The following is a 27,110-nucleotide window of genomic DNA, read 5'->3' as shown; positions in this document are numbered from 1 at the left end:
CTGTTCATGGAGAATAGATTGGGGAAAAGAGAGATAGAAGAGAAACTGCCTATTTTAAACTTCTAATTGTGTATGGAGGACTAGAAGAGGGGATAGGACTTACCAAACTTCAGCCAACTATAGCAGAGCTGAGACAACAACAGTAACTGCTAGTCTTTATATAGTACTTATCCGTTGCCAGCCACTATTTTAAGTACTTTATATGTATCAATCCAGGAGGTAATAAAAACAATTATCCCCACATTACAGATGAGGAAACTGAAGCCAATAGAAGTTAAGTAACTTGTCTGATATTATGTTAAGTGAAATAAGCCAGGCACAGAATACAAATACTGCATAATCTCACTTATATGTGAAATCTAAAAATGTTGAACTTACAGAAACAGAGAGTTAAATGGTTGACAGGGCTGGAGTATGGGGATATATTGGTCAAGAGGAACAAAGTTTCAGGTAGACATAATGAAAAATGTCTGTATATCTATTGTACAGCATGGTGACTGTAATTCATAATAATATCTTGTATACTCGAAAATTTCTAATCTTAAACATTCTCAACACAAAAAATATAACTTTTTGTTATCTTATGTGCAATGTGAAGTTAACAAAAAGATAACTTTTTTATCTTATGTGAAGTGATGGGTATATTAATTAGCTTGATTATGGTAATAATTTGTATTATGGTAGACATAATCAAAACATCATGTTGTGTATGCTAAATAAATATTATTGTTGTTTGTTAATTATACTTAATAAAGGCAGAAAAACATCAAATATAAACACTCTTCATAGTGGGAAGGACAATTCAAAAGAAAAGGTCACTTGTCTGGCATCACATAGCTAGTAAGTTTCAGGACCAGGATTAAAACTCAGGTTGTTTGATTCCTGAATAACCATTACACTACACTGCAATGCCTGGCAAGGTGTTCTACCTCCTAGGCCATTCCTATGCATCAAGGCAGTTTCATGGACTTTAAGAGAGGAAAGGTCTTCCTTTACACCAGTAAATTGAATATTTCAGATGTCTTAACTGCTACTTTAGTCTTGAATGCCTCTGACTTCTCCACTCATACTTATACCCAAGTAACTCAAATTTGGCTTTCTATGGAAAATAGTCTTTAACCACTCCAGACTGCATTTACCAGAGAGTAATGAGACGGCAAATTTGGGATGCCCCCACTAGATACTACTTGGCCCATGCCCCACATAATCCAAATGGATAAACCATGGCCCACGTGGGTGGGGAACGACAGGTGGGGATAGATTTTGTCCAAACATTAATTTGTTAAAAACTTTTCATTCGGGTAGTTAATTCAACAAATATTTACTAGGAGTTTAGTATGTGTAAAGTACTATATTAGATGCCGTGTGTACAGGAGTGAGCAAAATATCGAGAATTTTTGCTCCCTAAGAGCTTATAAATTAATGAGAAGAAATATAATAATAATAAATTTATACTGTATCAGGTGATGATCATTGCTAAGGGAAAGAAAAGTTGATTAAGAAGAATAGAAAGTGATGATTTGTGGGTTGTGTTATATTAGATGGTCAGGAAAGTCTCTGAGGATGTAATCTTTGAGCAGAGAACTGAAGTAAGGCGTGAGGATATCTGGGAGAAGATCATTCCAGGCAGAGCCAACAGAACGTACAAACACCCTGAGGCAGGACAATATTTGGTATGTTCAATGAATAGGGCTTCATATTTCACAAACCACAGTCACATACATAACTCCATTTGATCTGTCAAATGACCATATGGCACAAGCAAAGTAGAACAGTTATTATTGTACATTTTTGTAATTGAGATTCTAATAGGTTAATGACTTGTCAAAGATAGCATAGCAAGTTATTATAAATTTTTCTATCTTCTAATAGTTGCAATTGGTATCCTTTTCTTACAACTACCTTGTAAAGTTCTTTAGTAACTTGATGTGCTGTATAGATGATTCTGAACAATGAATCACCTCCTTGGGCATGCCAGGATCTGTATAAGGAAGTATGATTGGGGGGCATATCAACAATAACTTTCTGCCCCATAGGAATCATAAACTCATGTATGTGAGGTGGAGAAATACAAAGGCCAGCTTGCAGAAAAGTGGTACTCCATTGCGCAAGCTTCCTTAGATAATGTACATGTTGTACTGTTAGGAAAGGGCAATATTGGACACTGATAGTCTACAAAATCTTCATAATTCAGTGGATTCTACTTAACTAGCCATACTAGTTGTGCTGTGTTTCAAGCATTTGGTTCTGACTTTTGACTCCATTAGCGCAAACCATGATCTCTATTTGTGTAATCTCACCCAGGAAGCTACAGGAGTGTGTTTTTCCCTACCCTCTTCTGATTTACTTTCCACCCCAGGCTTCTTAAAAGTTGATGTTTCATTCTTAGGTCATCAGGACATGGAATGAGATGAACACATTGCAACAGTTACCATTAAACAAGTATTTTCTTGAGTCCTGTGTGCTGAAAGTTATCTTATGTGAAGAGATGGATGCATTAATTAGCTTGATTATATACAATATGCAAGATAAGTTTATGGACAGGTAAATAGAATCCAGGAAATCCATGCCACATCTCCCATCATTGATGCAGGAAACTAGGAGTTAATGGGTAGAAAAAGGGGGCATCTAGCTTCTTACTAATGATTGGTCTGGCATTCACTCACAGTGTTCCTGAGAGTCGTAGAAACAAGTAATCAGTCACCTGCCGGGTAAAGCATCTGCACGAGATTTAACAGCTGCCAGGAACCAATAAAAGTGGATATGTAATTTTCCTACAGGAGGTTAATGGAGAGTCACTACTAGGAGAGCAACTTACAGACTTTAAATTAAACCAAAAGCTGGGAGTTATTTCCTAAGATGGCAGAATATCCACATCTTGGGTGGGTGTCACCACCAGGACAAGAAAGCAATGAAGGTGACAGAAAAGTAGCAACCAGAATAAGGAGTTTGGGAAAACACAATATAAGGAGTTTGAGAAAACACAATGTTACTAAAAACAAAGGAAGGAGATCTGGGGACTGCTTTGGTTTAAATTCGAATGTTTGGGGCCAGACAAGACTATAGATGAGGGAGAATAAAACCAGACACTGTGAAAAATAAAAGCCATTGGTCTTGGAAGTAAGCATGCTATTGAAGAGGAGCAGGTTGGAGTCAGAGCCATCTGGGGATAATGAAAGGTAGGAACAGACGAATATAGACTGTTAGGGAAGAGATAGGAACATGCAGGCACAAAGTACAGACTCCACATTTATGTTTTCATACGTGCTCTCCCACACACTCTAGATTTCTACAGTCAGAGGTGTGGGATTCAAAATAATAATATACTTGGTGAGTTTGGATTTATCTGATACTGCAGCTCAGAGTAAAGGAATATGGGGCTTAGGAACAGCACAGACAAAATGACTTGTGATTTCAGGTGATAGTCAGTTTAATTGGAGTTAGCTATGGCTGGTGCTGCCAACAAAGCAAATAGAAAAAAAACCTGCATTTATGGGATATTGGGTCCCAGAACAAATGCAGTGCTGGCCCCTCTTTACTCCAAGCAGCTCAGACTTTACCCGTAGCACTTTTGGCAGCCCTAGACCCATGCTTAGATAAGGACCTGCAAAAGCTGATCTTATCTATAAGAGAACAATTAGGATGGATCCAAGATTTTGTGAGGACCAGTTGAAGGAGCTGGGGCTATTTAGCCTGTGAAAAAGATGGAGGTGGGTAGAGGCTGGATGTGTTCTCTGTATTCAGACCTCCAAAGGGTCATCATGGGAAAGAAATAATATACAGGACCTGTGTGACTGTAGGGGAAGAATTAAATAGTTAAAGTTATTCAAAGATAAAATGAGTTGCCTCAGAAAATAGTGAGCTCTACCTCACTGAATATTTCCAAGTTCCAAATCCACAATTAGTTATTGGAGATGCAAGAGTCAGTTGGTGAAAGGGTGAGTTTTTGAATGCTCTGAAGATTAAATGAATTCAGGTCTGATTATCCTGAAGAAGATGACTCAGGGGTCACAGTCTCAGTCCTCAGACTTCTCAAAGGCCATCACAGGGGAGAAAACAATTGGTGTGGCCCCAGGAGGCAGAGCTGGGACTCATGAGTAGAAACTACAGTTGAGACAAATTTTGACTCAAGTGGAAGAGAAATTTTAGAAGAGGCAGTGCTGTCCACAGATGGAATAGGCTCCTTTGGAAAGCTCCTTGTCTCAGAAGATGAGCAATGAGGGGCTATCAACTTACCTTTTACTCAATCCTGGCTGCTCATTTTAATCATCTGGGAGCCAATCTCCCATCCCCAGAGATTCAGATTAATTAGTTTTGAGTGTAGCATGGGCATAGAGATTAAGTTCCCTAGGTAATTCTAATATGTAATCTAGGCTGACAACCACTACAGAGAAATGCCTACAATGGTAGTGCGTAGTGGGAGGAGAGCTTATGCAATGAGAAATGAAGTTAGGACCTGATGTGATTGAATAAAGTAATTTCTAAGATCACATCCAGCCTGATACTGTAACATTGAATGAGTCAAAATATGTTACCCCTTTTCAAAGAAATTTGCATTTAAAGAAGTCCATAGTAATCCAACAGTGTTAACCCTAAACAAATGAGTTCTGATTGGTATAATTTCAGATCCCATAGTGCCCAGTGAGCAACATAGTTTGGAGCAGCTTTTAAATCACACCGTGTAGCTTGCAGTCTATATTGTTCTTCCTCAACACAGGCCCAGGGAATGAGAGTTCCTTGAGTTACATCTGAAACTCATATGGAAGCCTTTGACTCCCAACTTACTGACAATGAGCTGTGTTTGGGTTTGATTCAAAGTCCCAGGAGCTTTCTCAAGAATTACAGAGATGACTGTCCAGCAGATGTGGATGGCAATATGCAGTATGTATTTAGAGAGGAGGTGGGTAGGGGAGCAAAAGACAGAGCTAATGTGGATAAAGTAAAAGTCAAAAGAGACAGAAAGAGAGAGACAGAGAAACAGATGGAGAAAACAGAAAGAGATGGACAGAGATAGAGAAGCAGCAATAGAACACACACACGCACATGTGAGAAATAAGTAAGAACATCTGATCAGTAGTCCCCATTCCATTCGGCATCTAGATTTTTCTACAGACCTTCTCTTTTCTTCTTCAGAGCCTAAGGAATACCAGACAATATTCTAGGAAATCTAGCGTTCATCATATATTTCCAGCCAGAAAATCCATCATGCTCCTAAAGACCCAGTGCCTCCAGCACTTCCAGTGTATCCATTTGAATCAGTGCCTTATAGGTCAGATCTGTTGAAAATACAAACTATTTCGTGACCAGCCTGGCCAATATGGTGAAACCCTGTCTCTACTAAAAATACAAAAGTAGCCAAGCGTGGTGGCCATCGCCTGTAATCCCAGCTACTCAGAAGGCTAAGGCAGGATAATCACTTGAACCTGGGAGGCGGAGGTTTCAGTGTGCCGAGATCATGTCATTGCACTCCAGCATGGGCAAAAAGACAAATTTTGTCAAAAAAAAAAAAAAAAAAAAGAAAGAAAGAAAGAAAAGAAAAGAAAAGAAAAGAAAAGAAAAGAAAAGAAAAGAAAAGAAAGAAAATACAAACTATATGTGGCTTTGGTTAAATCCACACTCCACATGGGAATCCCCAAGCAACACGTGTGGGATCTCAGGAGGCTGAAAAAATTTCTTCAGAATTCTAAAAAACAAAACCGCCTAGGGAAAGGTTCACTGTCATCCAGGACTCCCAATATTTCATCTGTATGTTCTAACCTTCTTCCCATGGAGTTGCACCTACATTTGGGGGCAGGGAGGTGTCAAATGTAAACTGTCTAAAACATCAACCTCAGCCTAGCACTGGGCTTTGGTCAATTTAAAAAGCAGAAAGGCTAGGTCTAAAGAAGTCTGACCAATGCAGAACTTCAAAGGTCTCTCATTGTTTTTTGACCATTTCCCATTGGATGCTTACTTATCTCAATGTTTACCTGGCAGGAACTCTGGCTTCAAGCCTTCTGTTTCACTGCACTTATGTCTCCCAGACACTTCTCATATTTGTAAGTTTTCCCAGTGTGACCCGGAACTGGCTCTGTTTGTCTGCTCTTTCTTTCTTGTAGTCTTGACTTCAAATTTCTGAAGACCCATGGATCACAGTCGCACTCTATCAAGTTCCCTAGCAGGGCAAAAATGTGAAGTCCTGAAATGTAACCCTAGAACAGCCCATACAAGAAACTCTTTGGGGTAACATTTCCTCTTCCACTTTGAGTAATTTTTTCTGACCCTGATATACTACCCTGGGCAGCTAGAGATTCTTCTGAAGTTATGCCTTCAAAGATGTTCCCCTACTTTGCCTACTGCAGCTCAGTGTATACACAGTCCACTTAATTGGAGACTTCCTACCCATAGCACTAACACATCAGAAGTTCTGCCAGTACATGCCAGTACGATCTTACCTGTTATCTAGGGTTTGTGACAATTCTGAACGATCATATTTCCTGCCATTAGTTGGTGCTATTGTCATATCAATTAATTACTGTTTTAATCTCTTACTAGTAATAAACATTATGCCTCCTACTGAATAACTTAGCATATGTTAAAACATTGCTGAAAATCTTCTCAGTCTTCAGAATTTTGCCTCCAAATATATGGATGCTCCATCTCAATCTCAGCCTCTTGGGAACAATGATCTCCTCTATTTCTACTCATCTTATTATGTGGCTCTCAGAGACCAAATTCCTTCAAGCCATCCCTGCTTTAATTTTCTTCCTTTGCTTTTTTTCTGTTTTAAAGTAGTACCTATTCAACATTTATGTCAGTCTACCTGGTTTTCTGAAAACAATGGTTTTGGATTCCCCTCCGCCGTGCTCCGAAACTATGAATCTCCACAAAGAGTGACCTGTCATCCAGGACTCTCAATCTTTCATCCACATATCCTAACCCCCTCCCTCATGAAACCAAACAAGATTCTGTCTTAAACATTATAACCTTGGAGTTATGAAATCCTAGAATGTCAGCTTTGGGGGGATCTTTAAGATAATCTATTCTAACCTTTCTGTTTTCAACAAGTGGAGAAACTGAGGCCTGGAAAGAGGGATGATGTTATGTAAGATCCCATATAAATTATGTGAAAGTTTTTTATCTGTCAGAGAACACTTAACTACTCATTGGGGTCTGTTTGTCTACACTGACACAGGCTCATATCTTTCTTGTTTTTGCTTGTTTGTTTGTTTTAACAGCTTTCTTTTGAAGTGCAATTCACAAATCTAAAGTGTACAAATTAAAGGATTTGGATATATCACTGATATAGTTTAGATGTTATTCCCTCTAAATCTCATGTTGAATTGTAATCCTCAATGTTGGAGTTAGAGCCTGGTGGGAGGTGTTTGGGTCATGGAGGTTGATTCCTCATGGTTTTGTGCTGTCCTTAAGATAGTAAGTAAGATCTCACGATATCTGGTTGTTTAAGCGTGTGGAACCTCACTCCCCAACTCTCTCCCTTGCTTCTGCTCTCAACATGTTATGTGCCTGCTCTTGCTTCACCTTCTGCTATGAGTAAAAGCTCTCTGAGGCTTCCCCAGTAGCCAGGTAGATGCTGGTGCCATGCTTATACAGTCTTTTGAACTGTCAGCCCATTAAACTTGTTGTCTTTATGAATTACCCAGCCTCAGGTATTTCTTTACAGCAATACAAGAATGGCCTAACAAAAAGTTGGTACCAATAGTGGAGTATTGCTGAAAAGATACCTGAAAATGCGGAAGCAACTTTGGAACTGGGTAACAGGTAGAGGTTGGAAAAGTTTGGAGAGCTCAGAAGAAGATAGTAAAATAAGGGAAAATCTTGAACTTCTTAAGAACTAATTAAATCGTGGAGATAAAAATGCTTATGGTGATGTGAATGGTAAAGTCCAGGGTGATGAGATATCAGTCAGAAAGAAATGAAGAACTTTTGGTGAACTAGATCAAAGGTCACTCTTCTTATGCCTTAACAAAGAACTTGGCCGTATTGTGTTCATGCCCTAAATATCTGGGAAAGTTTGAACTAAAGAGTGATGACTTTGAGCATCTGTTGAATAAAAGTTTCTAACTAGCAAAATGTTCAAGATGTGGCCTGGCTTCTTCTAACAAACTATGCTCAGATGTGAGGACCAACAAGTGACTTAAAGTTGGAATTTATATTTAAAAGGTGAGCAGGCACATCACATGACAAGAGCAGGAGCAAAAAAAGAGAGAGAGAATAGAGGGAGGTGTCACAAACATTTACACAATCACATCTCATGAAAACTCATTCACTATCATAAGGTTAGCACCATACCACGAGAAATCTACCACCATGATCCAAACATCTCCCAGCAGGCTCCATCTCCAACATTGGGGATTACAATTCAACATGAGATCTAGAAGGGACAACATCCAAACTATATCACCTACATTATTAATTTTTAAAAATTGTGGTAAATATGCATATACATTGCATACAAAATTAGACAGCTTAACCAATTACAAGTGTACAATTCAATGGCACTAATTACATTTATAAGATTGTGCCACAGTCACCACTATCAATTTCCAAGACTCTTTTACTACAAACAGTACTTCTGTACTAATTAAGCACTAAGTCTCCATTCCCCTTTCTCTATAATTTTGCCAACCTCTGATCTACTTTCTGCCTCTATACATTTGCTTCTTTTATGTGATTCATACAAGTGGAATTATATAATATTTGTCCTTTTGTGTCTAACTTATTTCACTTAGAACAGTGTCTTCAAGTAAACAGTCATGCTTTAGAAAATACCAGAACATTATTCATTTTAATTGTTGAATAATATTCCATTGTATGTATACAGCACATTTTGTTTATTCATTCATTTGTTGACGGACATTTGTGTTGTTTTAACCTTTTAAATAATACAAATAATAGCTTAATGAACATTAGCATATAAGTATCTGTCCGCATCTCTGCTTTCAATTTATTTGGGTATATACCTAGGAGTAGATTGCTTTAATTTATAAATGGTAGTGATTTCTCTTCATTCATTTCTTACTTTGCTTATTGAGTCTTCTCTTTTTTTCACAGTCAATCTAGATAAAATTTGGTCAATTTTGTTGATAGTTGCAAGGAACCAACACTTCATTTTTCCTATTTTTCTATTTTCTATTTTACTTATCTCTGCTTCACTCTTTATTACTTTATTCCTTCTACCAGTTTTGAATTGTTTGTTCTTTTTAAATTTTGTCACAGGGTAATGTTAAGTTGTTGATTTGAGGTCTTTATTCTTTTTAATGTAAGCATTTATAGCTATACACTTCCAACTTAGGACTGTCTTCACAGTATTCACTAAGTTTTGGTATGCTGTGTTTTCATTTTCATGTGTTTCAAGACATGTTCTAATTTATTTTGTGATTTCTTCCTTGACTGAATGGTTGTTTAGAAGTATGTTGCAGAAACCACGGAGAGGGCAAGATGGCCTACTAGACACAGCCAGGTGAAACGGCTCCTACCAGGGAACTGAGATGACTGGAGGTGCTCCTAATAGATCTTCAGAGGGAAGGCAACAGGAGTGGAGGTAGGGAAGACACAGAAGTTAGGCTGAATTGGAAGAAAGCTGGGAACACTACACAGGGCTGCAGTGCACCCAGACTTATTCCTGGTCACCAATGGCTCCAGGGGAATAGGTGAGTTGAACTGGCAAAGAGCAACCCACTCTCAACATAGGCCTTGGGACCCCAGCAGCAGTAGACCCCTTGACCACCACAGACACTCCAGTTGGCAGGAAGAGCTTCTTAAATAAGTGGTAGGAGCAGCAAACCAGGTAATGTGGAACCCTGAGCGTTTGATGCAGGAGCGTCTGTACAGAGAATGGCCAGAGACAGCCATCCTTCTAGGCTCAACTTGCTCCTGTAGGAGTTGTTAGCCTTAGGAGAACTGTCAGTCCTGAACTCTGCAGAGTGGTCTTGCCAATCAGAAGGAGCTGGTGAGAATTGAGCACCGTTTGGTCTGCTGGCCTGTCCTGGGGTGTCATCTGGCCACACCTGCTTGCAGGGCAACCTTGGGTGTCCTAGGGGCCCACACTATACATTCTGCACTGGTGGACCATGCCTGACCGGCCAAGAGCTTCAGCAGGAAAGTCCCTAGGGTCATGCAAGCCCACATGCTCCCTCCCCACACTGCACCCTCCCCTGGAATGGAAACTTCTCAAATTGCTTTGCTGACGCATGTCTGTGCAGGTGGATTTTGCTTTCCTTTCCCTGCCAGCATGCAAAGGTACAGCCTGAACCACCTCACCCAAACTGGCATTGCAGACAAACCATTGGTGGGAAAAAATCCAGCCAGCCCTGTAATTTCCATCATTCCATCCTTACACTAACAATGCACAGAGAACAGAAGATGATCTCCTGCCCTGAACAACTAATCCTACTTGTAGGCCATAGAGAAGGCACCCAGACTTGCACTCATCAGTGCCCACCCCCCAAGCCACCACCATCTTCAGCATGACCACACACACTAGCTAGCAGTGTACCCCCTCATCCTAGCTGTGTTGCCTCCACCACTTTTGTGAAAGCTCACAGGTATCCAGGCACACCAGCATCTACTAGCACTCTGCTGCAGCTGCCAATACTGCTGTTGCTGCTGGCATGTGCAAATGAGAATGGATTTCACTGTCACTGCACAATGAAATGCTTTGGCTGACACCACCCATCGAAGTGTAGTGGCTAGCTGTCCAGGAGCACTTTGTCCCCACAGCACAGTGAATTTCTAACCTCAAAGACCCAGAGAACAAAGTCAAGGCCCGATACAAGTGCCCCAGAATTAGAGCATGCAGTCTGGAGTTGGGAGCTAAGCTTTGGACCACAAAAGTCTTCCAGAAATGAAACCATTCAGCTGAATCCACCTTAAACTACAATCAAACCCTCAAGTTTATCAAATAAAATAAAACAAAAAAATCCAAACATCACCAACTTCAAAGACTGAAGAAAGATAAGCCCACAAAAATGAAAAAAAAAAAAATCAGTGCAAGAATCCTGACAACTAAAAAACCATAGTGGGTTCTTTTCTCCAAATGATCACATCACTTCTTTAGCAAGGGTTTTGAACTGAGCTGAGATGGCTGAAATTACAGAAAAAGAATTCGGAATATGGATAAAAATAAAGATCATTCAGCTATAGAAGTACAATGAAACACAATCCATGAAAGAGAAAAATTATGATAAAACAATGCAGAGATGAGAGACAACATGAATAGTATAGAAAAAAAAAAAAACCAACATCATAGAGCTGAAAAGCACACTACAAGAATTTCATAATGCAATCACAAGTAGTAATAGCAGAATAGACCAAGTGGAGGAAAGAATCTCAGAGCTTGAAAACTGAATTTTCAAATAAGTTTCAAATAAGTTTTCAGAAAACTTATTTCTGAAATAAGACAGTCAGATAAGAATAGAACAAAAAGAATGAAGGAAAAAAAATTCTGATAAATGTGAGATTAGGTAAAGACACCAAATCTTTGCTGTTCCTGAAAATGATGTGGAGAAGAGAACCAACTTGGAAAAAATATTTCAGTATATCATTCATAAGGACTTTCTCAACCTAGCTAGAGAGGCCAACATTTAAATTCGGGGAATACAGAGAACCCCAGTAAAATATAAAAAGATTATCACCGAGACACATAATCATCAGGATTTCCAAGGTCAAAATGAAAGGAAAAAATGTTAAAGGCAACAAGTGAGAAAGCTCATGTCACCTACGAAGAGAGGCCAATCAGAATAGCAGTGGACCTCTTAGCAGAAACCCTACAAGCCAGAAGAAATTTGGAGGCAATATTTAATATTCTAAAAAAAAAAAAAGAAATTCCAACCTAGAATTTCACAACAAGGCAAACTAAGCTTCATAAACAAAAGATAAATAAGATCCATCTCAGACAAGCAAATGCTGAGGAAATTCGTTACCACCAGAGCTGCCTTACAAGAGTTCCTAAAGGAAGCACTATATATAGAAAGGAAAGGAAAGCTTGTTACCAGCCACTACAAAAACACATTAAAGTACACAGACCAGTGACACTATAAGGCAACCACATAAACTATTCTGCAAAATAACCAGATAAAATTATGATGATAGGATTATATCCACACATACCATTATTATCCTTGAATGTAAGTGGACTAAATGCCCCAATTAAAAGGCACAGAGTAACAAGCTGCATAAAGAACCAAGATACCCACTGGTATGCTGTCTTCAAGAGACCTATTTCACATGCAGTGACACCCACAGGCTCAAAATAAAGAGATGAAGAAAAATCTACTAAGAACATGGAAAACAGAAAAAAGCAAGGGTTGCAAACTTTCTTTCAGGCATAACAGACTTTAAACCAATGAAGATCAAAAAAGACAAAGAAGGGCATTGTATAATGGTAAAGGGATTAATTCAACAAGAAGACCTAACCATATATATATATATATATATATATATATATATATATATATATATATATATATATATATAATAGTGGAGGAAAGAATCTCAGAGCTTGAAAACTGAATATATATATGTATATATGTATATATCATGTATATACATACATAATATATATATGTATCTCCAACACAAGAGCACCTAGGTTCATAAAACAAGTTGTTGTAGACCTTAAGAAACTTAGACTCCCACACAGTAATAGTGGAAGACATCAACATCCCACTGACAATATTAGACAGATAATTGACACAGAAAATTAACTAATATATTCAAGACTTGAACTCAACACTGGATCAAATGGACCTGATAGTCATGGAGAGAATGCTCCACCCCCCAATAAAAACAGAATATACACTAGTCTCATTGCCATGTGTCACATACTCTAAAATGAATCACATAATCAGAAATAAAACACTACTCAGCAAATTCAAAAGAACTGATAACAATGTCTCAGACCATAGTGCAAGCAATTTAGCAATCAAGACTAAGAAATTCATCCAAAACCATAGAATTAAATGAAAATGGAACAACCTGCTCCTGAATGACTTTTGGGTAAACGATAAAATTAAGGCAGAAATCAAAAAGTTATTTGAACTTAATAGAAAGATAAATACAACATACCAAAATCACTGAGACACAGTTAAGGCAGTGCTAAGAGGAAAATTTACAGCACTAAACGCTCACATAAAGAAGTTAGAAAGATCTCAATTTAACAACCTAATAACGTAACTAAAAAAACTAGAGAACCAAGAAAGAAATCCAAAAGGTAGCAGAAGACAAGAATCAACATCAGAGATGAACTGAAAGAAATTAAGACACAAGAAACCATTCAAAAAGACAAACAAATCCAAGAACTGGTTTTCTGAAGAAGAATGATAAAATAGATAGATCACTAGTGACACTTATAAAAAACAAAGGAGAGAAGATTCAAATAAGCACAGTCAGAAAGAAAAAATGGTATTACCACTGACACCACAAAAATACAAATAAACAGAGCATAGTATGAATGCACACAAGCTAGAAAATCTAAAACCAAATGGATAAATTCCTGCACACATACATCCTCCCAAGACTGAACCAGAAAGAAATTAAATCCCTAAATAGACAATAGCAAGCTCTAAAATTGAGTCAGTTATAAACAGCCTACCAAGATGCCCAAGAACAGATGAATTCACAGCTGAATTCTACCAGCTGTACAAAGAAGAGCTGGAACTATTTCTGCTGAAAGTATTTCAAATAATTGAAAAGAAGGGATATCGTTCTAACTCATTCTATGTGTCCAGCGTTATCCTGATACCAAATCCTGGCAGAGACAAAACAGAAAAAGAAAACTTTAGGCTGATACCCTTGATGATCACTGATGCAAAATCCTTAACAAAATACTGGCAAAGTGAACCAAGCAGCACATCAAAAAGCTTACCCACCACAATTAAGTAGGCTTTTTCCTTGGAATGCAATGTTGACTCAACATAAACAAACCAATAAATGTGATTCATCACATAAACAGTACTAAAGACAAAACCACAGGATTATCTCAATAAATGCAGAAAACTCTTTCAATAAAATTAAACACCGCTTCATGTTAAAATCTCTCAATAAACTGGATATTGTGGTAACATACCTCAAAATAGTAAGAGCCATATATGACAAACCCACAGCCAGCATTATACCAAATAGGCAAAAGCTGAAAGCATTCCCCTTGAAAACTGGCACAAGACAAGGATGTCCTCTTTCACCACTCCTATTCAACATCGTTTTTAAAGTCCTGACCAGAGCAATCAAGCAAGAGAAAGAAATAAAGGGCATCCAAATAAGAAAAGAGAAAGTCAAAATATTCTCTTTTCCAGATGACATGATCCTATAATCACTGACGTTTCTATACACCAACCAATAGTCAAGCTGAGAAGCAAATCAGGAAACCAATCTCATCCACAATTGCCACAAAAAATAAAATAAATTACCTAGGAATACGGCTAACAAGGGAAATAAAAGATCTCTATCAAGAGAACCATAAGCCACATCTCCAAGAAATCAGAGATGACACAAATAGGAAAACATTCCATGGCGATGAATAGGAGAAACTAGTATAGTTAAAATGATCATATTGCCTAAAGTAATTTATAGATTCAATGTTATTCCCATTAAACTACCACTGACATTCTTCACAGAATTAGAAAAAAACTATTTTAAAATTCAGATGGAATCAAACAGGAGCCTAAATAGCCAAGGCAATCCTAAGCAAAAAGAACAAAGCTAAAGGCATCATGCTACACAACTTCAAACTGTACTACAGGGCTACAGTAACCAAAACAGCATGGCACTAGTCCAAGAACAGACACATAGAACAATGAAACCAAATTGAGAAGCCAGAAATAAAACCACACCTACAACTATCCATTCTTCAACAAACTTGGCAAAAACAGGCAATGGGGAAATGACTCCCTATTCAATAAATGGTGCTGAGAAAACTGGATAGTGATATGCAGAAAATTGAAACTGGACCTCTTCCTTAAATAAAAATCAACTCAAGGTGGATTAAAACTTAAATGTAAATCCCAAAACTATGAAAATATTGGAAGACAACCTAGGCTATACCGTTCAGAATACAGGCATAGGCAAAGATGTCATGATAAAGATGCCAAAAGCAATTGCAATGCAAGCAAAAACTGACCAGTTGGATTTGATTAAACTGAAGAGCTTCTGCACAGCAAAAGAAACTATCATCAGAGTAAACTGATAACCTATATAATGGAAGAAAAATTTTGCAAACTATGTATCTGACAAATGTCTAATATCCAGCATCTATCATGAGCTTAAGCAAATGTACAAAAATATAACTATTAAAAAGTGAACAAAGGACATGAACAGTTTTCAAAGAAGACATACATGCAGCCAACAACCATACTAAATAAAGCTCAACATCATTGACTATTAGAGAAATGTAAATCAAAACCACAATGAGATACTGTCTCACACCAGTCAGAATAGCTATTAATAAAAAGTCAAAAAATAACAGTTGCTGGCAAGGCTGTGGGGAAAAAGAACGCTTACACACTGTCGGTGAGAGTGTAAATTAGTTCAACTATTGTGGAAGACAGTGTGGTGATTCCTCAAAGGCTTAAAGTCAGAAATACCATTCGACCCAGCAATCTCATGACAGAGTATATACCAAAATGAATATAAACTGTTCTACTATAAAGACACATGCACACATATGTTTATTGCAGCACTATTACCAATAGCAAAGACATGGAATCAACCCAAATGCCCATCAATGATAGGCTGGATAAAGAAAATGTCATACATACACACTATGGAATACTATGTAGCCATAAAAATGACTAAGATATGTCCTTTGCAGGGACATGGTTGGAGTTGGTGGCCATTATCCTTAGCAAAATAACACAGGAACAGAAACCCAGATACCATACATTCTCACTTATAAGTAGGAGCTAAATGATGAGAACACATGGATACATAGAGGGAAACAATGCACCCTGGGGCCAATCAGAGGGTAGAGGGTGGGAGGAGGGAGGGGATTAAAAAAATGACCAATGGATACTAGGCTTAATACCTGGGTGAAGAAATAATGCTTACAATAAACATGTTCACCTATGTAACAAACCTGCACTTCCTGCACATGTACCCCTGTACTTAAAATAGAAGTTTAAAAAAATAAAGTACATTACTTAATTTCCACCAATTTTCAAGATTCTGGATTTTTTTTTCTTTATGATTTCTGGCTTTATTCTACTTAGCTTCAAAAGCTACTCTTTATTTCAATATTTTAAAAAACATAAAGACTTGTTTTTCGGCTTAGCATGTACAATATCCTGGAGAATGTTCCTTGTGTGCATTGAGAAATATGTGTATTTTTCTGTTGCTGGCTGGAGTACGTCTGTTAGATCAAGTTTCCTTATACTCTTATTTAAGTCCTCTCTTTCTGTATTGATTTTCTACCTGGTTATCTATTCATTATTGAAAATGAGATAATGAAGTATGCTTCCATTAATAAAGAGATGCCAATTTCTCACTTTAATCCTGTCTATATTTACATTACGTATTTTGGAGTTTTGTGCATATATATTTGTAATAAATATTACTTCTTGGTAAGTGGATTCTTTTATAAACATCTAGTATCTTTTCTGGCTTCTTGTAATAGATTTTGACTTAAACTCTATTTTAGCAACATAGCCACCCATGTTCTCTTTTGATTACTTTTTGCATGGAGTATGTTTTTTCATACTTTCACTTTCAACTTATTTGAGCTTTTACATCTAAATTGAATCTCTTGTAGACAGCATATAGTTAGATTGATAATATATATCTTTTAAATTGGAAGTTAATCAATTTTATTAAAAGTAATTACTGATAGAGAATGACTTCCTTTTGCCATTTTGTTACTTGTTGCTGTATATATTATAGCTTTTTTAAAATTCTGCCTGCCTCTATTACTACTTTTCATTGGGTTTAATTGATTTTTCTGGTAGCATATTTCAATTTCTTCTCATTTCTATCTATATTTTCTCTATAACTAACCTGAGGATTGCATATAACACCTAAAGTTATAACATATTTTATATTAATACCAACACAACGTTATTACATTCAAAAACTCTACACCTTTACTGTTCCACTCCTCCCTTGATTTTATTGATATTACTAACTGCATCTTTATGTATTATATACCCATAACGTAAGTTTATAATTATATTTATGCATTTATTTTTTAAGTTTGTAGAAAATAAAAGTAAAATTAAAAAATTAAAAAGTGGAGTTATAAATCAAAATTACAATAACACTTTCAAAAATATTTTTATGTGCTCAGTTTTACCAAAGAACTTCATGTTTTCATATTGATTATTACTGTCTAATGTCCTTTAATTTTAACTTCAATTACTCCCTTTATGATTTTATACAAGTTATGTCTAGTGGTAATAAAATGCCTCACTTTTTGTTTATCTGGGAAGTTATCAGTTTATGCTCCATTTTAGTAGAACAATTCTTTTTCAGATATAAAATTCTTGGTTGACATTTTTTTTCTATTCTCAGTACTTTAAATATATCAACCCACTGCCTTCTGGCCTTCCAGTTTCCTGGTGGGAAATCTACTAAGAGCATTATATAGATTTCTTGTACTTAATTTGTCATTTTTGTTTCTCAATGCGTTTAAAATTGTCTCTTTGACTTTGACTTTGGACAGTTTGATCATATGTGTTAGTGTGAATATTTCTTTTTCATTCTACTTGCAGTTGGCTAGACTTGCAAGGAAAGATCTACATCCTTCCTCAAATATGAAAGATTTTCAGCCCTTATTTCTTCAGTTAAAACTTCTTCCCATTTCTCTCTTTCTTCTCTCCTAAAGCATGTATAATGTGTATATTTGTCTGCTTGATGGTGTTTCAATATGTTTCTTAGGCTCTTTTCAGGTTTGCTGATCCTTTGTTCCACCTATTCAAATCTGCTATTAAACCCCTCTGTATTAGTTAGGGTTCTCTACAGAGACAGAACTGATAGGATATACATAGATAGACATAAAGGGGAGTTCATTAAGTATTAACTCACATGATCAAAAGGTTCCACAATAGGCCGTCTGCAAGCCTATTGTGGAGCTAGGAGAGCCATTCCAAGTCCCAAACTGAAGAACTTGGAGTCCAGTGTTTGAAGGCAGGAAGCATCCAGCATGGGAAAAAGGTGTAGGCTGAGAGGCTAGGCCAATCTAGTCTTTTCACGTTTTCCCACCTGTTTTATATTCTAGCTATGCTGGCAGCTGATTACATCGTGCCCACCAAGATTAAGGGTGGGTCTGCCTTTTCCAGCCCACTGACTTAAATGTTAATCTCCTTTGGCAACACCCTCACAGATGCACTCACAAACTATAATTTGCATCCTTTAATCTGATCAAGATGACACTCAGTATTAACCATCACAAGCACACCTCTTGTAAACTTGAACCCATACACATCTTCTGAGATCATACACAATCTTGAAATAAAGACAATAATGTCATAATTACACCAAACAATATATGACTATCCTTCATACAACCAAAAATACACCAATATCCAACCCAAATACTATAATGTAAACTTAACAATATGTTCATGTTGATATGATGTCAATTAATCTTATGTCACATGATAAAAGACACATAAAATAAAAAGATATTTTCTTAGTATAAGTGTATATACATGCACAAACCTGTTTTTAACTAAAGAAAGAGAAAATACTCATGACAATTGCAGTCCTCATTTCTGCAGCTAGTCACATGGTCATAGCTGGTATTGATTACTGCCTTCCTATACTACCCAATCTGTAACCGTTTGCCTTCAGCAAGCACCTCAGCAGGTCATTTTTTTTTTTCTGGTGAAATGAACCAAATCTTCATTCTTAAAGCGTCTGGGCCATTTGTAGTCCTTCCTAGCTTGGACTGTTGTAGCTTTCCATTGACCTTAATCACAAGGCATGGTAATACCAAGAGATGCCCTGATGGATCTCCTGTATTTCATGTATTCTCCTCCTTACCTCCGTTGTGGAGTACTAGACTGATTTTATCTTGAGAGTCTGGGTCAATCACCCCAGTCAGCACTGTAACTCCCTTCCTAGACTGTTGACTTCAAGGTAGGAGGGGCCCAAAGTGTCCAGGTGACAATCTTAACTTCTAGTATAATGGAATCATTGTTGTGTCTCTTGGTTGCAGTGTTCCACCCTCTAGAACTAAGACATCTAGGCACAGCAGAATGTAATGTCACTGGAACAGGAAGCAAAAAATTTGCTAGTGGATCACTAGAAGTCATAGTGAATGGTGCCTCTTCCACTTCCACCCCTTGATTCCTGGACCCATGAAACCTGGCTATGGGAGAAACAGTACCATACATTGGAAGCTGATTAAGAAGACACATCGCTCTCTGGAGAACTTTTCCGCAGCCCTGCAAAGTATTGTCACCTACTTGGGATTTTAATATGAGTTCAAGAGGCCATTCTACCATTCTATCAATCCAGCTGTTTCGGGATAATGGGAAACATGGTAAGACCAGTGAATTCCATGAGCATGAGCCCACTATTGCACTTCTTTAGCCTTAAAGTGAGTGCCTTCATCAGAGGCAATGCTGTGTGGAATACCATGACGGTGGATAGGGCATTCCATGAGTCCACAGTTGATAGTCTTGGCAGAAGCATTGCATGCAGAATAGGCAAACCCATATCTGGAGTTAAGTGTCTATTCCAGTGAGGACAAAACTCTGCCCTTTTCATTATGGAAGAGGTCCAATATAATCAACCTGCGACCAAGTAGATGGCTGATAACCCCGAGGAGGGGTGCCATATTGAGGGCTCAGTGTTAGTCTTTGCTGCTGACAAATTGTGCATTCAGCAGTGACGGTACCCAGGTCAGCTTTGGTGAGTGGAAGTCCATGTTGCTGAACCCATGCAGAACCTCCATCCCCGCCACCATGGCCACTTTGTTCATGGGTCCATTGGGTGATGACAGGGGTGGCTGGAGAAAGAGGCTGTGCAGTGTCCACTTGATTATTAAACTCCTCCTCTGCTGAGATCACCCATTGGTGAACACTCACATGGAATACAAATATCTTCACAGTTTTTGACACTCAGAGAAGTCCATTCACATACATCTTCCATAAATTTCTCTGTCATCAATTTTTCAATCATGCTTCTTTTAAGTCCCTGGCCATCCAGCCAAACCTTTAGCTCATGAATCAGTATGTAATCACACATCTGGTCATTTATCCTTCCATGAAAAGTACACAACCAGTTGCACTGCTTGATGTTCTGCCCACTAGAAAGATTTTCCTTCACTGCTGTCCTTCAGGGATGTCCTAGAAAAGGGCTATAGTGCTGCAGCTGTCCACTTTTGGGTGGTACCTACATATTGTGCAGAACCGTTTGTGAACCAGGCCCTAGTCTTCTCTTTCTCTGTCAACTGATCATAGGGAACTCCCTATGAGGCCTTCAGTGCAGGCTGGGGGAGAGAAGACAGGGTGATAGGAGTGGAGGGTATGGGCATTTGAGACATTTTCTCATGTAACTTACTTGTGCCTTCAGGACCTGCTCAAGACCAAACACATATATACCACTTCCAGTTCATGATGGAATGCTTGTGTGCAGAACCCACTTTATGACTAGATGGGTCAGAAAACACCCAGTTCATTATAGGCAGTTCAGTTTTGCCTACTGACTTGAATACACATAGTCAAACATTCAGTTTCCACCAAAGCCTAGTAACAGGACAAAAGCTCTCTCAAGAAAAGAGTAGTTATCTGCAGAAGACAGCAGGGCCTTGCTCCAAAATCTTAGAGGCTTCTGCTATGATTCACATATGGGAGCCTGCCCGAGGCTCCAAACAGCATTCCTATCTGTGACTGACACCTCAAGCACCATTGGATCTGCTTGGTCATATGGCCCAAGTAGGAGACCAGCTTGCACAGCAGCCTGGATCTGTTGCAGAGCACTATCCTGTTCTGAGTCCCGACTTAAAAGTGTCAGCCCTTCAGGTCACTCAGTAAATGGGCCAGTGTAACATACCCAGATGAGGAATGTGTTTCCTCCAAAATCCAAATTGGCCCATAGGCATTGTGCCTCTTTCTGGTTCTAGGACAAATGCAGCAACTTATCCTTTACCTTGGAAGAAATAGCTCAACAGGCCTCATGCAACTGTACCCCTACAAATTTTATTGAGTTAGAAGGTCCCTGAATTTTAGTCAGATTTATTTCCAATCCTCTGTCATGTAAATGTGTCACCAATAAATTCAGTGTGTTACTTCTTGCTTATTGGATTCAATCAACATAATGTCATCAATGTAATGGACCAGTGTGATATCTTATGGAAGTGAAAAGCAATCAAGTTCTCTCTGAATAAGAGTATGACACAGAGCCGGAGAGTAGATATACCCCTGTGGTATAACAGTAAAGGTATATTGCTAGCTTTGCAAGCTGAAGCCAAATTGCTTCTGGTGGGCCTTGTGGACAGAAATGGAGAAAAAAAAAAGCATTTGCCAAGTGAATGTCTCCATACCAGGAGATGTGTTCATTTGCTCAAGTAGTGGAACCACATCTAGTATAGCATCTGCAATTGGAGTCACCACTTGGGGAAGCTTACAATAATCTACTATAATTCTCCAAGATGCATCTGCCTTCTGCAAAGGCCAAATAGAAGAGTTGAAGACAGATGTGGTGGGAATCACCACCTCTGCCCCTTTCAAGTACTTGATGGTGTCACTAATCTCTGCAGTTCCTTCAGGGATGTGATATTGTTTTTGATTTACTATTTTTCTAGGTAGAGGCAGCTCTAATGGCTTCCTTTCTCACCATAGCAGACCTCATTCTATTAGTCAGGGAGTCAATGTGGGGGTTCTGTCAGCTGCTAAGTATGCCCATGCCAACTATGCATTCTGGCACTGGGGAAATGACCACAGGATGAGTCCGGGACACACTGAACCCACTGTATGTCAGACCTGATATAAAACTCCACTTTGCCTATTGCCTATTGCCCAGTTCCAAAGTCACTCCCACATTTTCTGGTATCTTTTCAGCAGTGCCCCACTCTACTAGTACAAATTTACTGTATTAGTGCATTTTCATGCTTCTGATAAAGACACAACCGAGACTGAGCAATTTACAAAAGAAAGAGGTTTAATGGACTTACAGTTACACGTGGCTGGGGAGACCTCACAATCATGGCAGAAGGTAAAAGGCACATCTCACATGGCAGCAGACAAGAGAAGAGAATGAGGAGGAAGTGAAAGCAAAAACCCCTTAAAAATACGTCAGATATTGTAAGACTTCCTACCAGAAGAACAGTATGGGAGAAACTGCCCCCGTGATTCAATTATCTCCCATGGGTCCCTCCCACAATACATGGCAATTATGGGAAAAAATTCAAGATGAGATTTGGGTTGGGACACAGAGTCAAACCTTATCAGTTGTTGTAGTTCTTTTTATTGTTTTCTAGAGCTCCTTTAAAGAAGCTTTAGAGAGTCTTCAGGTTTTAAAAAAACATGTTTTCATAGAATGACAAAGAGTTTGAATTTCTGAAATTTCCTAGTTTCCTCAGTTCATCCTGGCTGCTATAACAAAATACCTGAGGCTTGATAACTTATAAACAACAGAAATGTATTGCTTACAGTTCTGGAGGCTGAGAAGTCCACGATCAAGTTGCCAGGGGATTTTACATCTAGTGAATGCCTTCTGTCTCATAGTTGGCATCTCCTACCTGTGTTTTCACACAGGAGAAGGAGCTAGCTAGCTCTCTGGGGTCTTTTATTAATAAGGTCACAAATCTCACTCAAGAGGACTCTGCCCTCATGACCTAATCATTTCTTAAAACACCATTTTCTAAAACTATTACATTGGAGATTAGGTTTTGATTTGTAAATTTTGGGAAGGGAGGACACAAACATTCAGTTATCATGATGAGGTCATTCATTAATTTTTACTATAAGGATGATTGTGGTTTTGGATAATGGTTTTCTAATATATTTCCATTCTCATGTCTTTATTTCATTATCTGTAGAATACCTTTATGTTCACTTTATTTCATCTGTGGCCTCAAGTAGGCTAGACTTTTCCTTTTCAACTTCAAATTGACGGATTTTCCATAGAATAATAGTGGTGGCATCCGCAGGAAAAAAATCCAACTAAACTAAACAAAAACAGATCTTGAGCGTTTACTTTGTACATGGAGATAACTTTTACTCACAATTATCTTATTAAATGATCTGAAACACTTTCTGGCACAGGTAAATTATTGTCTTCTCATTTTTGTAAATAAAGGGGACTTCTTTGGAGAAGAGGTAAATGACATGATAGTTTTGCAGCTAGTAATAAAGGGCTGGATTTTGAGACTAAATCTGTCTGATTTCAAATTCCATGCTTTGAATTCCTACCTTATGCTACCCCTTCCCAGTGTCAATTGTTTGCTTTGCAACTTATTATCTCTGCCCACCTAGTGGAACAGTTGGCGCCTTCATCTTGAAATTTTGCTACTTCTTACTAGCCAGCCTATTGGAGCTGTGGGCTGCCAGGGCTGTAATTTTATTGTGCCCTGTGTGGTAAATACTGTTGTGTGCCTACTTAAGAGCCATTACCCACTTTTTGGGTAAAATAACTCTGATTTTTTAAAAACTTTTATTTCATGTGTTTCAAGGGATGGTGCTCTCAACAGCCTTATGGAATAAATCCTAATGGAGTTAAGCCAATCAAGAGGACATCATGCTTTTTGTCAATGATTTGTTTAGGTATTGGCAAGTAATAAAAAACTGGTCAGTTAGACATGAGAAGTCCACTGGAGATTCACTGAGAAAAGTTTTTCTTAATTTTAAACATAAATTTTTGCAAGAAACAGTCTTTTTTAATACCTCTGGATGTTGATAAGTGGGGGATATTGGGCCTGGGTCTGTCATTGCCTTTTTATCAGGTGAACGTTCATACTAAAATATAGTAAAGTAAACAACGAAAAATTGAGTTTTGATGATATTTTTGAGCTACCGAATCAACCAATCCAAGAACTGTCCTGTCTCTTCACTTTCAGTTATGTGAAATAAAAATATATTCTGAACCCTCAAGCCAGTAGTTCTCCTCAGCTGATCATTAGATGCACATAAGAACTTTAAAAATAGTATACTAGTGCTTGTGTCACACTTTCAGAGATTGTGATTTAGTCTGGGGATATACGTTTGTCCAGGTTTCTAGTTTTTTTTTTCTTTTATTGTATTGTATATTTTTAATTTATATCAACATAGTGTTTTGATATATTTTGCATTCCTGCTTCACTTTTGCCCCCAATAATGCACCATCCACTAATCTTCTAAGCTCAATTCCATCCCCGATTTTCTGTATTATCTTGGAGAAATTATTTTCTTTTTCTGGTCCTCACAATTAGATAGTGGATTGAATAGATGATCTCTAAAGTCTCTTCTACCTCTGATGTTTGAGTAATGATTTAGTGGGTGAACGCTCTGAAAGAGAACACAGAGAAAAGAAAAAAAGACTAGAGAACTGAACCTCAAGCAATAGCAGCATCTAAACCATATAATTTTATGGAGTGAAACTTAATTGCTCCTTACACACTGATAAGTCACAAATTTATACCTCTGAGAAATCCCTCTGGGAAGAGATTCATGTACCCCACTATATAATAGAAAGCTGCATTTGAATATACAACAAACATTTCAAATTAGCATATTCTTGTATGATTTATTGGTTTATTTGTTCTCACAAACCTCCATTCATTGTAATTTCAGGAAATTACACCATTGCCATGTAGCTACTCAAGCCCAAAAGCTAGAGATTATTTTTGATTCTTCTCTCTTTCCCTACATACCAAAACCAACAGCAAATTATGCTGGCACTAACTTCAAAACATATCTTGAACGTGTCCTTTTAACTCAATTTCCACTGCACAATCCCAATCAAGGCTGCCATCGTCTTTTGCAGAAACGATTGCAAGTCTTGTAACAGATCTTCCTGCTTCACTCTTAACCTCTACAATCCATTGGCCATACAACAGTCAATGGAAGATTTTAAAAGCAAATAATAAAAGTATGCTACTTCTCTCCTTAGAACCCTCTATCTGCTTTTCTCACAGCACTATTTAAACTCATATGATGTATTTATTTGCTTATTTATTGTTTGTTTATAAACTCCCATTTGAATAGGAGCTTATGATGGCATGTACATAGTTTTTATTGATGGCATTTTTATCTCCATCTCTTGACACTAGGCACCAGACACAAAGCATTACATAGATAATTGTTGAATGAATGAGTCAAGAGAAAAAAAGAAACTAAAGCAAAAGGAAGCTTTCTTAAGCAGGCACACCACTATTTTCAACCCCATCACTTTCAAATCCAGATAGGAGACAAAAAGATAATTATTATTTACTGAATGCATACTATTTGCCTAATGCTATAATGGAAACTTGGTAATGAATGGGATTCATTAATTTCATGAATGAATGTAATTCAGTAACATCTCTACCAAGTTCTCATTATAGCATCAGGCACATAGTAACTTCTCTGAAAAACCATATTAAGTAGATAGGCCTACATTTTACAGATGAGAAATCTGTAAAGGTTATGATTGTTTAAGTCCCTTTTCTACAGTAACCAAGCTAAATATGGCTGACTCTGAAGTTAAAATTCTATTTGCCTTTTCTTATTCCATTACACGATTCTATCCCTCCCTTATCTCCCTCTACCCTGCTACTGTTTGCATGGTTCCTGTTTCCCAGTTTCCAACACAGCAAGGGTCCTTGCAAGTACAGAGCCCAATGTGACCACACCAATTTGATCTACCTTTAGGCTTATTTGATTGTGCTAGTCTTCAGGGAAACAATCAAACATCATCCTCTAAAGAAAGTAAAGCAACCTGGCAGCCTGACTGGAGCTGCCTGTTTCCAAGCAGTGCCAAGTGGACATTAAAGGAGTCCAAGTGATGAAGTCATTATCTAGAAGTTCATCCAGGGACATTCTTAGCCCTCTTCCCTGTAATGTGGTAAGTCTTCTATTGACCCTTAGCACCACTTCATAAGAGCATAAATACCACAGTTAAGGAGGTCATCATTTGTTCATTAATTCCAGAAATATTAATTGAGCACCTATTCTTCACCAGGCAAGAATATAAGGATTCACACAAGTACATTTCTTACTTGCATGGAGCTTATAGTCTAATGGAGATTGACAGATAATAACATATGTATAGATAGATAGATAGATAGATAGATAGATAGATAGATCAGTGATAATTGCCATAACAAAGATAAAGAGAGGAAGGAAACAAAATAATGTAGGAGGAAAATTTTAGATAGTATGAGTGGTCTAAGGTATCTCTGAGAAGGTATAATCACAGATGAAATATTAATAACAAGTAGCTTCTAATGAGTGAATACAGTAGAAAAACAGTTTAGACAGAGGGAGTAGCAAGTATAAAACTCTCAGATAGGGCTAAGCTTTGTATGTTTAAGGAACATCTAAAAGGCAGAGGTGACTAGAGAAAAAAGTTAGAAAAGTAGAAAAAATAAGAAGAAAGTTTTATGAAGTGAAGATAGTAAAGTTAGCAAGGTCTAGATGAATTTGATTTAATTAAAATAGGAAGTAATTGGTAGATATTAAGCCAGAGAGTGACATAATTTAGCTTATATTTTAGCAGGAAAAACTGGCATAAATGTGGAAAGTGGATTGTAAGGTGCAAGAGTAGAGCCACAGAGACTGCTACTGTAATCTAGGTAAGATATGACAGTGGCATGGACAAGAAAAGTACAATGGAGGTGGAAATAATTGACTAGATTCAAAATATATGTTGGAGGTAGAGCGGATGGAAACATAGTGGTTTAGAAACATGCAGAGGCCCGGGAATTCCGATTTAATTCAGTCACGAACCAGTTTTGTGACTTGGAGCCAATTTTGCTCCCCTCCCTTCAGCTTCAATTTCACAATGTCTACTTCACATGATATGGTGAAATCCTTATTTAAAAATACACACATTTGGGCAGCATTTATAAAATGCCTTCAAATCATTTTCCCATTTTCATTTTGAGCCTCACAGCAACCCTGTGAAATAGTTAGACCAAGGGTAATTAGCCCCAATTAAATGGTGAGAAAAGTGAGATTAAGTCTAGTAGAATCCAGAGTGAAAGCTTCAGGGAAGTC

Source organism: Macaca mulatta, chromosome X (genome assembly GCF_049350105.2).
Source record: "Macaca mulatta isolate MMU2019108-1 chromosome X, T2T-MMU8v2.0, whole genome shotgun sequence".
Classification (NCBI taxonomy): Eukaryota; Metazoa; Chordata; class Mammalia; order Primates; family Cercopithecidae; genus Macaca; species Macaca mulatta.
Note: the sequence above shows the minus strand (reverse complement) of the source record.